Raw genomic sequence first — 14100 nt, forward strand, 5'->3', positions numbered from 1 at the left:
GATTTGATCCCAGGCAGTAAATTTCCTAAGGGTCGTCTATTCAATCTGTCTGTACCTGAACATGCTGCCATGCGAGAGTATATTAGGGAGTCCTTGGAAAAGGGACATATTCGTCCTTCTTCGTCTCCTCTTGGAGCGGGGTTCTTATTCGTAGCTAAAAGCGATGGTTCTTTGAGACCTTGTATTGATTATAGACTCTTGAATAAGATCACAGTCAAGTATCAGTATCCTTTGCCATTGCTGACAGATTTATTTGCTCGCATTGAGGGGGCGAAGTGGTTCTCTAAGATTGATCTTCGCGGTGCGTATAATTTGGTGCGAATTAAGCAGGGGGATGAGTGGAAAACCGCATTTAATACGCCCGAGGGCCATTTTGAGTATTTGGTGATGCCTTTTGGTCTGTCAAATGCCCCTTCGGTCTTTCAGTCTTTTATGCACAATATTTTCCGTGAATATCTGGATAAATTTATGATTGTGTATTTGGACGATATCTTGATTTTTTCGGATGACTGGGAATCTCATGTTCAACAAGTTAGGAGGGTTTTTCAGGTTTTGCAGACCAATTCTCTGTTTGTTAAAGGTTCAAAGTGTGTTTTTGGGGTTCAGAAGATTTCTTTTTTGGGGTACATTTTTTCCCCCTCTTCTATTGAGATGGATCCTGTGAAGGTTCGGGCTATTTGTGACTGGACGCAACCGACTTCTCTTAAGGGCCTTCAGAAATTTTTGGGCTTTGCTAACTTTTATCGTCGATTCATAACTGGTTTTTCTAGCGTTGTCAGGCCTTTGACTGATTTGACTAAAGAGGGTGCTGATGTTGCAGATTGGTCTCCTGCTGCTGTGGAGGCCTTTCGGGAGCTTAAGCGCCGTTTTTCTTCTGCTCCGGTGTTGTGCCAGCCTGATGTTTCTCTTCCTTTTCAGGTGGAAGTTGATGCTTCCGAGATCGGAGCGGGGGCGGTTTTGTCGCAGAAAAGTTCAGATTGTTCAGTGATGAGACCTTGTGCGTTCTTTTCTCGAAAATTTTCGCCCGCCGAGCGAAATTATGACGTCGGTAATCGGGAGCTTTTGGCGATGAAGTGGGCATTCGAGGAGTGGCGTCATTGGCTTGAGGGTGCTAAACATCAGGTGGTGGTCTTGACTGATCACAAAAATTTGATTTATCTTGAGTCGGCCAGACGTCTGAATCCTAGACAGGCGCGCTGGTCGTTGTTTTTCTCCCGGTTTAATTTTGTGGTTTCGTATCTGCCAGGTACTAAGAATGTGAAGGCGGATGCCCTTTCTAGGAGTTTTGAACCTGATTCCCCTGGTGATTCTAAACCTACGGGTATACTTAAGGATGGGGTGATATTGTCTGCTGTCTTCCCAGACCTGTGACGTGCTTTACAAGAGTTTCAGGCGGATCGGCCTGATCGTTGTCCGCCTGGTAGATTGTTTGTGCCGGATGAGTGGACCAATAGAGTCATCTCGGAGGTTCATTCTTCTGCGTTGGCAGGTCATCCGGGAATTTTTGGTACCAGAGATTTGGTGGCTAGGTCCTTCTGGTGGCCTTCCCTGTCTCGGGACGTGCGTACTTTTGTGCAGTCTTGTGATGTTTGTGCTCAGGCCAAGCCTTGTTGTTCTCGGGCTAGTGGGTTGTTGTTGCCCTTGCCTGTTCCTAAGAGGCCTTGGACACACATCTCTATGGATTTTATTTCTGATCTCCCTGTTTCTCAGAAGATGTCCGTCATTTGGGTGGTGTGTGACCGCTTTTCTAAGATGGTTCATTTGGTGCCCTTGCCCAAGCTGCCTTCCTCATCTGAGTTGGTGCCCCTGTTTTTTCAGAATGTGGTTCGGCTGCATGGTATTCCGGAGAATATCGTTTCCGACAGGGGATCCCAGTTTGTGTCCAGATTTTGGCGGGCGTTTTGTGCCAGGATGGGCATTGATTTGTCTTTTTCGTCTGCATTTCATCCCCAGACAAATGGCCAGACGGAACGTACTAATCAGACCTTGGAGACTTATTTGAGGTGTTTCGTGTCTGCTGATCAGGATGACTGGGTCTCCTTTTTGCCGTTGGCTGAGTTTGCCCTTAATAATCAGGCCAGTTCTGCCACTTTGGTCTCCCCTTTCTTTTGCAATTCAGGGTTCCATCCTCGTTTTTCATCTGGTCAGGTGGAGTCTTCGGATTGTCCTGGAGTGGATACCATGGTGGATAGGTTGCATCGTATTTGGGGGCAGGTGGTGGACAATTTGGAGTTGTCCCAGGAGAGGACTCAACGTTTTGCTAATCGCCATCGTCGTGTTGGTCCTCGTCTTCGTGTTGGGGACTTGGTGTGGTTGTCCTCCCGTTTTGTCCCTATGAGGGTCTCTTCTCCTAAGTTTAAGCCTCGGTTCATCGGTCCTTATAAGATTTTGGAAATTCTTAACCCTGTGTCTTTTCGTTTGGACCTCCCAGCATCCTTTGCTATCCATAATGTCTTCCATCGGTCATTATTGCGGAGGTATGAGGTACCACTTGTGCCTTCTGTTGAGCCTCCTGCTCCTGTGCTGGTTGAGGGTGAATTGGAGTACGTGGTGGAGAAAATCTTGGACTCCCGTGTTTCCAGACGGAGACTTCAATATCTGGTGAAATGGAAGGGCTACGGTCAAGAGGATAATTCTTGGGTTACAGCTTCTGATGTTCATGCTTCTGATTTGGTCCGTGCCTTTCATAGGGCTCATCCAGATCGCCCTGGTGGTTCTTGTGAGGGTTCAGTGCCCCCTCCTTAAGGGGGGGTACTGTTGTGATTCGGTTCGTGGGCTCCCCCGGTGGTCTCTTGTGGTACTGGTGTCCTGCAAGCTTTGCCTTCTCAGTTCACCTGTTCCTATCAGGATGTGGGAGTATCCTATTTAACCTTGCTCCTCAGTCATTCTAATGCTGGCCATCAATGTATCCAGAGTGATTCTGTTGCATGTTCCTGCTCCCAGTTTTCTGCTCATCTAAGTTGGACACTTTAGTCTTTAAGTCTATTTTTGTATGTTTTGTCCAGTTTGCACTTATGTGAATCTCTGCAGCTGGAAGCTCTTGTTGGGCTGAAATTACCACTCCAGTGGCATGAGTTGTCACATGAGTTAAGGTAATTTCAGGATGGTGTTTTGAAGGGTTTTGCAGCTGACCGCGAAGTCCTCTGTTGTATCTTTCTGCTATTTAGTTAGCGGGCCTCTCTGTGCTAAATCTGCTTTCATACTACGTGTGTCTTTTCATCTGCTCTCACCGTTATTATATGTGGGGGGCTGCTATCTCCTGTGGGGACATTCTCTGGAGGCAAGCCAGGACTGTGTTTTCTTCTACCAGGGGTAGTTAGTTCTCCGGCTGGCGCGCGGCATCTAGAGACAACGCAGGAATGCCCCCTGGCTACTTCTAGTGTGGTGTGTAGGTTTAGCATCGCGGTCAGCTCTAGTTTCCATCACCCGAGAGCTTGTCCGTTTATTCTATGCTTCTGATGTTTCCTTGCCATTGGAAACCATAACACTCTGGAGAAGGTGGTACCTGTACTGACCGCAGACCCTGAACCTAACACCGCAACTAAAAGTAGCCGTGGAATGTACCTAGCGCTCCCTAGACATCTCGACACAGCCGGAGGACTAATTACCCCTAGAGATAGAAAAGGGAAAACTATCTTGCCTCAGAGGAAATCCCCAAAGAACAGGCAGCCCCCCACAAATATTGACTGTGAGAGGAGAGGGAAAAAACATACACAGACTGAAATGAGAATTTAGCAAAGGAGGCCACTTCTAGCTAAATAGAAAGGACAGGACAGAGTACTATGCGGTCAGTATTAAAATACTAGAAAATATCCACCACAGAAAATACAAAAACTCCACGGCTAACTAAAGACATGGAGGGTATATCTGCATCTCCAGAGATACCAGCTTGGCTAAACAAATCCTTATACAGACCAAGCTGGACAAGACAAAACATGGAAAATAACTGAACAATAAGACCACAGCATGTGGACAGCAAAATCAAGGCCAGAACTTATCTTTGTTGAAAAGAACTGCAAAGCAGAAGAGACCAGGCAGGGATGTGAATCCTCCAGGAACAATGGACAACTGGCACTGACTAAAGGGTGAAGCAAGACTAAATAGCCCTGTACAAATTGCAAAAAGTGAAAACACCTGATAAATGCTGTGATTCAGAGACAGCAGTGCTACCACTTACAACCACCGGAGGGAGCCCAAGAGCAGAATTCACAACAGTACCCCCCCTTTGAGGAGGGGTCACCGAACCCTCACCAGAGCCCCCAGGCCGATCCGGACGAGCCAAATGAAAGGCACGAACCAAATCATCAGCATGAACATCGGAGGCAACAACCCAAGAATTATCCTCCTGGCCATAACCCTTCCATTTGACAAGATACTGAAGCCTCCGCCTCAAAAAACGAGAATCCAAAATCTTCTCAACCACATACTCCAACTCCCCATCAATCAACACCGGGGCAGGAGGATCAACAGAGGGAACAACGGGCACCACATATTTCCGCAACAAAGATCTATGAAAAACATTATGGATGGAAAAAGAGGCTGGAAGGGCCAAACGAAAAGACACTGGATTGATAATCTCAGAAATCCTATAAGGGCCAATAAACCGAGGCTTAAACTTAGGGGAAGAAACCTTCATAGGGACATGACGGGAAGACAACCAGACCAAATCCCCAACCCGAAGCCGGGAACCAACACAGCGACGACGGTTAGCAAAACGCTGAGCCCCTTCCTGAGACAACACCAAATTGTCAACAACATGAGCCCAAATTTGCTGCAACCTGTCAACCACAGAGTCCACCCCAGGACAATCAGAAGGCTCAACCTGCTCTGAAGAAAAACGAGGATGAAAACCAGAGTTACAAAAGAAGGGTGAAACCAAGGTAGCAGAACTAGCCCGATTATTAAGGGCAAACTCGGCCAATGGCAAGAAAGCCACCCAATCATCCTGATCAGCAGACACAAAGCATCTCAAATAAGTTTCCAAAGTCTGATTAGTTCGCTCGGTTTGGCCATTTGTCTGAGGATGAAATGCGGAAGAAAAAGACAAATCAATGCCCAGCCTAGCACAAAAGGCCCGCCAAAACCTAGAAGCAAACTGGGAACCTCTATCGGACACAATGTTCTCCGGAATGCCATGCAAACGAACCACATGCTGAAAAAACAACGGAACCAAATCAGAAGAGGAAGGCAACTTAGGCAAAGGTACCAAATGAACCATCTTAGAAAACCGGTCACAGACCACCCAGATAACTGACATCCTCTGGGAAACCGGAAGATCCGAAATAAAATCCATAGAAATATGCGTCCAAGGCCTCTCAGGGACCGGCAAAGGCAAAAGCAACCCACTAGCGCGGGAACAGCAAGGCTTGGCCCACGCACAAGTCCCACAGGACTGCACAAAAGAACGCACATCCCGCGACAAAGAAGGCCACCAAAAGGACCTACCAACCAAATCTCTGGTACCAAAAATCCCAGGATGACCGGCCAACACAGAACAATGAACCTCCGAAATCACTTTACTAGTCCATCTGTCAGGAACAAACAATTTCCCCACTGAACAGCGGTCAGGTTTATCAGCCTGAAATTTCTGAAGAACCCGTCGTAAATCAGAGGAGATGGCAGAAAGAATCACCCCTTCCTTCAGAATACCGACCGGCTCAAGGACACCAGGAGAATCAGGCAAAAAGCTCCTAGAGAGGGCATCAGCCTTAACATTCTTAGAACCCGGAAGATACGAGACCACAAAATCAAAACGGGAGAAAAACAGGGACCATCGGGCCTGTCTAGGATTCAGCCGTTTGGCAGACTCGAGATAAATCAAATTCTTATGATCGGTCAAGACCACAATACGGTGCTTGGCCCCCTCAAGCCAATGTCGCCACTCCTCAAATGCCCACTTCATAGCCAACAACTCACGATTGCCGACATCATAATTGCGTTCCGCAGGCGAAAACTTTCGAGAAAAGAAGGCACACGGTTTCATCAAGGAACCATCAGAATTCCTCTGAGACAAAATGGCCCCTGCCCCAATCTCAGAAGCGTCAACCTCAACCTGAAAAGGAAGAGAAACATCCGGCTGACGCAACACAGGGGCAGAAGTAAATCGGCGTTTAAGCTCCTGAAAGGCAGAAACAGCCGCAGAGGACCAATTCGTAACATCAGCGCCATTCTTCGTCAAATCGGTCAGGGGTTTAACCACACTCAAGAAGTTGGCAATGAAACTGCGATAAAAATTAGCAAAGCCCAAAAATTTCTGAAGGCTCTTCACGGATGTGGGCTGGATCCAATCATGAATGGCCTGAACCTTAACGGGATCCATTTCTATAGATGAGGGAGAAAAAATGAACCCCAAAAAAGAAATCTTCTGTACTCCAAAGAGGCACTTAGACCCCTTCACAAACAAGGCATTATCACGAAGGATCTGAAATACCATCCTGACTTGTTTCACATGAGACTCCCAATCATCTGAAAAAATCAAAATATCATCCAAATATACAATCATGAATTTATCAAGATAATTCCGAAATATATCATGCATGAAGGACTGAAACACAGATGGAGCATTAGAGAGTCCGAATGGCATCACAAGGTATTCAAAATGGCCTTCGGGCGTATTAAACGCAGTTTTCCATTCGTCCCCCTGCTTAATACGAACCAGATTATATGCCCCTCGAAGGTCAATCTTAGTAAACCAACTAGCCCCCTTAATCCTAGCAAACAGATCAGAAAGCAAAGGCAAAGGGTATTGGAATTTGACCGTGATCTTATTCAAGAGGCGATAATCAATACAGGGTCTCAAGGAGCCATCTTTTTTGGCAACAAAGAAAAAACCTGCTCCCAATGGTGAAGAACATGGCCGAATATGCCCCTTCTCCAAGGACTCCTTCACATAGCTCCGCATGGCGGTATGTTCTGGCACAGACAGGTTGAAAAGTCGGCCTTTAGGGAACTTACAGCCTGGAATCAAGTCAATAGCACAATCACAGTCCCTATGCGGTGGAAGGGAACTGGACTTGGGCTCATTGAATACATCCTGGAAATCTGACAAAAACTCAGGAATTTCAGAAGAGGGGGAGGAGGCAATTGACATCACAGGAACGTCACCATGAACCCCCTGACAACCCCAACTAGTCACAGACATAGATTTCCAATCTAATACCGGATTATGCACCTGTAAACATGGGAAACCCAGCACAATAGCATCATGCAAATTATGCAACACCAGAAAACGACAATCATCCTGATGGGCTGGCGCCATGCACATGGTCAGCTGTGTCCAAAACTGAGGTTTATTTTTAGCCAACGGTGTAGCATCAATGCCCCTCAAAGGAATAGGACTCTGCAAAGGCTGCAAGGGGAAACCACAACGTCTGGCAAATTCTAAGTCCATTAAATTTAGAGCGGCGCCTGAATCCACAAATGCCATGACAGAAAATGACGATAATGAGCAGATCAGGGTCACAGATAACAGAAATTTAGGTTGTACAGTACTGATGGTAACAGAACCAGCGATTCTCTTGGTACGCTTAGGGCAATCAGAAATAACATGAGCAGAATCGCCACAGTAAAAACACAACCTATTCTGACGTCTGAATCCTTGTCGTTCAGCTCTAGACACAATCCTATCACACTGCATAGGCTCAGGACTGTGCTCGGAAGACAATGCCATAGTGTGCACAACTCTGCGCTCGCGCAAGCGCCGATCAATCTGAATGGCCAGAGACATAGAATCACTCAGACCAGCAGGCGTGGGGAACCCCACCATAACATCTTTAACGGATTCAGAAAGACCCTTTCTGAAGATTGCCGCCAAGGCATCCTCATTCCATTTAGTCAGTACAGACCATTTTCTAAACTTCTGGCAATATGATTCTGCCGCATCTTGACCCTGAGACAGGGCCAACAAGGTCTTCTCAGCATGATCCACTGAATTAGGTTCGTCATACAATAACCCAAGCGCCTGAAAAAAGGTGTCTACATTAAGCAACGCCGGATTCCCAGGTTCCAGGGCAAATGCCCAATCCTGGGGGTCACCACGCAGCAGAGATATAATAATTTTAACCTGCTGGATGGGATCACCAGAGGAACGGGGTTTCAGAGAAAAAAACAGTTTACAGTTATTTTTAAAGCTCAGAAATTTGGACCTATCCCCAAAAAACAAATCAGGAGTTGGAATTCTAGGCTCTAAAACTGGAGTCTGAACGATATAATCGGGAATACCCTGTACTCTAGCAGCAAGTTGATCCACACGAGAAGCCAATCCCTGAACATCCATACCAGCGCCGAACTCCTGAGCCACCCAGAGGCAAAGAGGGAAGAGAAAAATAAAAACACAACAGACTACAGAAAAAAAATGGCTCAGCACTTTCCTTCCCTTCTTCTGAGATGCGGTTAACTCATTGTTGGCCAGTTGTACTGTTATGATCTGGTGGCCTAAGAGCAGCATGGGACGTACTCTGGAGAAGGTGGTACCTGTACTGACCGCAGACCCTGAACCTAACACCGCAACTAGAAGTAGCCGTGGAATGTACCTAGCGCTCCCTAGACATCTCGACACAGCCGGAGGACTAATTACCCCTAGAGATAGAAAAGGGAAAACTATCTTGCCTCAGAGAAAATCCCCAAAGAACAGGCAGCCCCCCACAAATATTGACTGTGAGAGGAGAGGGAAAAAACATACACAGACTGAAATGAGAATTTAGCAAAGGAGGTCACTTCTAGCTAAATAGAAAGGACAGGACAGAGTACTATGCGGTCAGTATTAAAATACTAGAAAATATCCACCACAGAAAATACAAAAACTCCACAGCTAACTAAAGACATGGAGGGTATATCTGCATCTCCAGAGATACCAGCTTGGCTAAACAAATCCTTATACAGACCAAGCTGGACAAGACAAAACATGGAAAATAACTGAACAATAAGACCACAGCATGTGGACAGCAAAATCAAGGCCAGAACTTATCTTTGTTGAAAAGAACTGCAAAGCAGAAGAGACCAGGCAGGGATGTGAATCCTCCAGGAACAATGGACAACTGGCACTGACTAGAGGGTGAAGCAAGACTAAATAGCCCTGTCCAAATTGCAAAAAGTGAAAACACCTGATAAATGCTGTGATTCAGAGACAGCAGCGCTACCACTTACAACCACCGGAGGGAGCCCAAGAGCAGAATTCACAACAGGGTACCCGGTACCGGGACCAGTGGTGTTCACAGGGGGATGTCACGGTGGCGACCCGGTCCGTGGCCCTCGGTGCCCATGTAAAAGGGGAAAGTCTTTAAAAGGGATTTGGTGAATAGAGTTTATGTTCGTGATGCCACCTGTGGTATTCGGTCAGTGTGGACCGACACTGCTTTAAGGGGTCCTCTGGGGTGATGTAATGGCAGCTAGATGGTATAACTTCCCACAGGTGAAGTATATCCCCAGGGCTCCCGGTGTGTAGAGGGAAGATGGTGAATGGCACACTAAAGAACGAGGACACAGGTTTACAGTCTCTTTACCTGGTTTACTGAAGACTTCAGGCAGCCACAGTCCAGGGTACCAGATCACAGGGCAGGCAGGGTTCGGCTAGCTTGGAAGCGAATCTAGAGTCCCCTTTACCAGGTGGGAGTTAAAAGCCTTCCTCAAAGCGCAGTGGGGTTGTAGTCCCTTACTGCCTATGGCTTCACATAAGGTCCTCACAGTTGTTCTCTCTGTATCCCATATATGATACAATATAACCCATATGACTGGTGACTTGAGCCTTTTTACAGGGACTCTAGCACGCCCCGGGCTCTATAGGTGAACGTGTCTCCTGGGAATTAAGGTGGACAGTTAACTTGCAGTTCAGCTGTCCTGCCAGTCTCTGATGTAAGTCTTAGAGTCCTTACAACCTTGGTGGTCCGGCTACCGGTTATCTGCGCCTCAGAGGAAGGCAGCCTTTTCTTAGCTGGTCTCCCCTGATATCCTTCTCCTGTGCTTCGTTGTCCTTCACGCTCACTCAACAATGTTCTGCTGTCAGTATAATCTCTGTCCAGGAGCTTCAGTACTTTCTGGCTGAACGGCACCTCCAGTCCTATAGACTGCTTTCTTCTGTCTCTCTGACAATCTGCTCTCTCTTTCCCTCCAAACCACAATATATATAGGGTAGTCACCTATTAAATAGGATCAAAAGCTCCCCCTTGTGGCCTGGAGTGTGAATATATTGTGTGTATGGTGGTTACCTTATAAGAGTTATCTTTCATCGCTTCCAGGCGTAACATCACTCTCCCCGAGAGGAGAGCAATGCTACTGTGATGACCAGGACCCTAAGGCACCACACTCCCCCTGTTTAATCCAGTACTCCCGGACTGGGAAAAGAAGAGCAACAATACAAGTTAGCAAAAAGACATACAAATTTTTGGAATGCTGTAAACATGTAAACAAATTAATGTAAACTGGGGCTTCTCTTTATGGGAGGTATGGACGCTTGAACGTTACAAAAACGTATTTACATCGTAGGCCTACTTTCAAAAATAGAGAACAATGTAATAACTAACTAACTATGAAATGCGATGACCCTTACAGGTATACTATCTCTTAAGGCTTCAAAGTGCAAAACAAACATTATCTTTATTCTCTTCAAAGTGCAGAACTTTCCTACAAACGGATAGGATGGGGGTATACTGCATCAGGTCAGGTTCAATTCAAAAGTGCAATATCTGACATTTTCAATACTTTCTGCACATAACACTATCTGGATTCTAGTTTCAGTTTTATTTTTATTCACTATATTAACTTACTAATATATTAACTATCTGGCATATAAGATACAGTTCTAACCAACTTCAGATATTATTTCAACAAAGTGCAACAAGTCAACATTCCCTTTAAGGGTGCAAACAACTTTCAAGCTTTTTCAGTATGGAGGTAGTGCAACTAAAGGTGCAATTTAATACTCAAGTCAATTAATACTTTATAACAGCAGCAACGAAGTGAGGGACCTGTCATAAACCCTTAACGTAGGCCTTATGCGGGCCACAAGGCGTGTATCCAGACCCAGAATCCTGCCGCACCAAACGGGTTTTTCTTCAGGTCTCTGTAAAACAAGGCAAATTTCACAGTAATATAAGAAGCAGTCTCTTAAAAGCTTCTTTGTAAAACCAGGAGGAAGCACTTTTAAGAAGGTGCAAACTATTTATAAGAAAGTTTGTGAACCATTCACTGTCCATGATTCGAATGTCCTTTTAACGGATAATAAACTCTTTAAACAGAGGATCCCTTCAAATGAGGGACCCCTTTAAATGGAAACCTGGTCAGGTTTATCAAAACTTTTAAATTGTAGCAGTCATTTTAAACTTTCAGCAATTATGAGTTAACCTCCAACTATTTACAGTCACATTCTTTCTTTTTATTTATGCAATCAAATAAATGGCTACAAATGGCTACAAGAGCCACAGCCAGCTCACCGATCACCGCAGGTGCACGGAACTCCGTCTATGACCAGGACGAATAGTAGCAGAAAGTAGAAAAAATGTGAAGTTCCAGCTCCTTAAAATTAGTGATTCTTTATTTATCCATTAAAAAATTTCTTCATCTTAATAAATCCTTGCACATATAGGAATGCGTACATGTGGAAAAGAAGAGTTAATGCGACGCGTTTCGATCTAATGCGATCTTAGTCATTGCATAGCTCTGTGTTAGCCACAGGTGTTGTGCTACAGGCAGAGACGCCACATTTAAAAAATCCCTTACATTCCAGACACGTTTTTGATATGGGCTTGGATGCAAATAAACCTGGGGATATTATACTACCAATGGTTGGCGCTGTTCTAGCCACCACATTTATACCATCTTTTAGTATTTATGAAAGCGCATCATCTTCATATAATATGGGCAGTCTCTTTTGGATTATGTTTTTTATACCTTTAAACTGGGGACTGAATTTAAAACATACATTTTTTTTCTTTCTCTTTTCTTTTTCCCGTTTATTTACTATATCTGGCACCTGTTAGTGTGTTCTGGCTGGTGGGGATAGCAGTCACATCACTGATGTGACCGCTATGCAAATCATCTGAATTGTCATGGGACAATATGGATTATCTTCACATCGGAAAGGTGAGGGATATGACTGTTTATTATTTTTCTTTTTTTATCAGATCCTTTACAATTAAAAAATACCTTTTTAAAAAAGGGATCCAGCAAATAGCAGTATGGACAGAAATGGTAAACCATAGAAATCTACATTGGGAAATAATTTATTCTCCGACTTGATGTTCCAGGATCAACATGCGCTACTCTCTTTAGAAATTTTTTTCAGTGAAAATAGTGATATGAAATTAATCAGTAAAAATATACGTTTATGGTAAATTAAGGTTCATTAAAGGAGTTTGTGTCATTATTTTAAATAAAAAACTTTATCCTGGGTGTTACGTTATTTTTACATTTTGACTATGGGGTTAGTAGTTAGGGCATCTTATTGACCCCTGTCCATTACTAACCTCTGGGCTTGATGGCACCTGACAACATAAAGGAGATGTCATCGCGTTGCCACGTCACAGCAGAGGTGACAGGAGTTCCCCTGGAGCTGCGCTGCCATTCACCAGATAGCCCCTCCAAGCATAACCCCCCCACCAGAGAGCTCCCCTAAGTATAACCTCATCAGACAGCTCCCACAAACATAACTTTCCATCACAAATCCCACCAGACAGCCCCCCAAACACAAACCACACCAGACAGCCCCCCCAAGCCGAACCCCCACCAGACAACACAAGTCTTGCCCCCCACTAAACAGCTCCCTCAAGCATAATCCCCCACCCCAAATCCTAGCAGACATCCTCCCAAGCATTAACCCCCACCACAAAGTGCTCCCAGCATTAAGACCCCAAATTTCACCAGACAGTCCCAAGCACCTCAACATAAAAAAGCAAACCAGCAATTAAAAAACAAACAAAAAAACCTCCCGTTTTTCACTGTGAGAACACTAATCTCGCTTGCGTGGAGATTTAGCTTTCAACATTGCAGGACAGGGCACAAACAAATAGCGCACTGCACTACACATCGGCATCCACAAGTTAATGGCTGCTTCATGCCATGCCTAATTTAAATAGATCGCATTCAGATTAGACCGCTAAAAAAATTATAGGAGGGCCCAATGAATCTGGAGGTCCACTGAGGGGCAGGAATAAATAGTGGGTATTGTTGGCACCTATAACCAGCCTTTGGTCCCTTTTACATTTCCAATATTATGGTGGGATGGCTTTTATGATATTTTTGATCAAAAACAGTATTACTAAGAACTCTGTGTTATTTAAATGCACTTTTGCTTTTTACTTATATAGTTACAGCTGGGTTTTTGCTCATTTTGCTTCTTGTAGGTTTTGTATGTTTTATGGCCAATGTGAAGATGTGTTTATGTGCTGCATGTATACCAACTCAAACCAAGCTCAATTTTTGTGTTTTTTCTTTGTATTTATTATGCATTCTGTGTGGCCTATTTCCTGAGCTAGAAATTACATTTAAAGGCTTCCCCAGACTGGCGTCCACTGGTTGGGACCCGGTCCTCTTGTCTGCCCTTATTCACACACTGAGGTCAACTCTGACACATGGTAAGGTTTTTAATATTAGACAGCGTAGTGTTATGACCCCAATGGCAGAGGGTCTCAGGAATCAATACCAAGTCTGCAAACACAAAAAACCAGCTCATAGGGCAGTGGTAACTGGGCTGACCATATATCTAATCCTAGCACCACAAATAGAAGTAGCCGGGGAACGTGCCTACGTTGGTTCTAGACGTCTCGCGCCAGCCGGAGAACTAACTAACCCTAGAAGGGAAAAGAAAGACCTTTCTTGCCTCCAGAGAAAAGACCCCCAAAAGTTGGATACAAGCCCCCAACAAATAATAACGGTGAGGTAAGAGGAAAAGACAAACATAAGAATGAGCTAGGTATTTAGCAAAGAGAGGCCCACTAGCTAATAGCAGAATATAGTAAGATGACTTATATGGTCAGCAAAAACCCTATTAAAATATCCACACTGGATATTCAAGAACCCCCGAACCGTCTAACGGCCGGGGGGAGAACACTAGCCCCCTAGAGCTTCCAGCAAGGTCAGAAATCACATTTAGTACAAGCTGGACAAAAA

This window comes from Ranitomeya variabilis, chromosome 5, assembly GCF_051348905.1.
Source record: "Ranitomeya variabilis isolate aRanVar5 chromosome 5, aRanVar5.hap1, whole genome shotgun sequence".
Lineage (NCBI taxonomy): Eukaryota > Metazoa > Chordata > Amphibia > Anura > Dendrobatidae > Ranitomeya > Ranitomeya variabilis.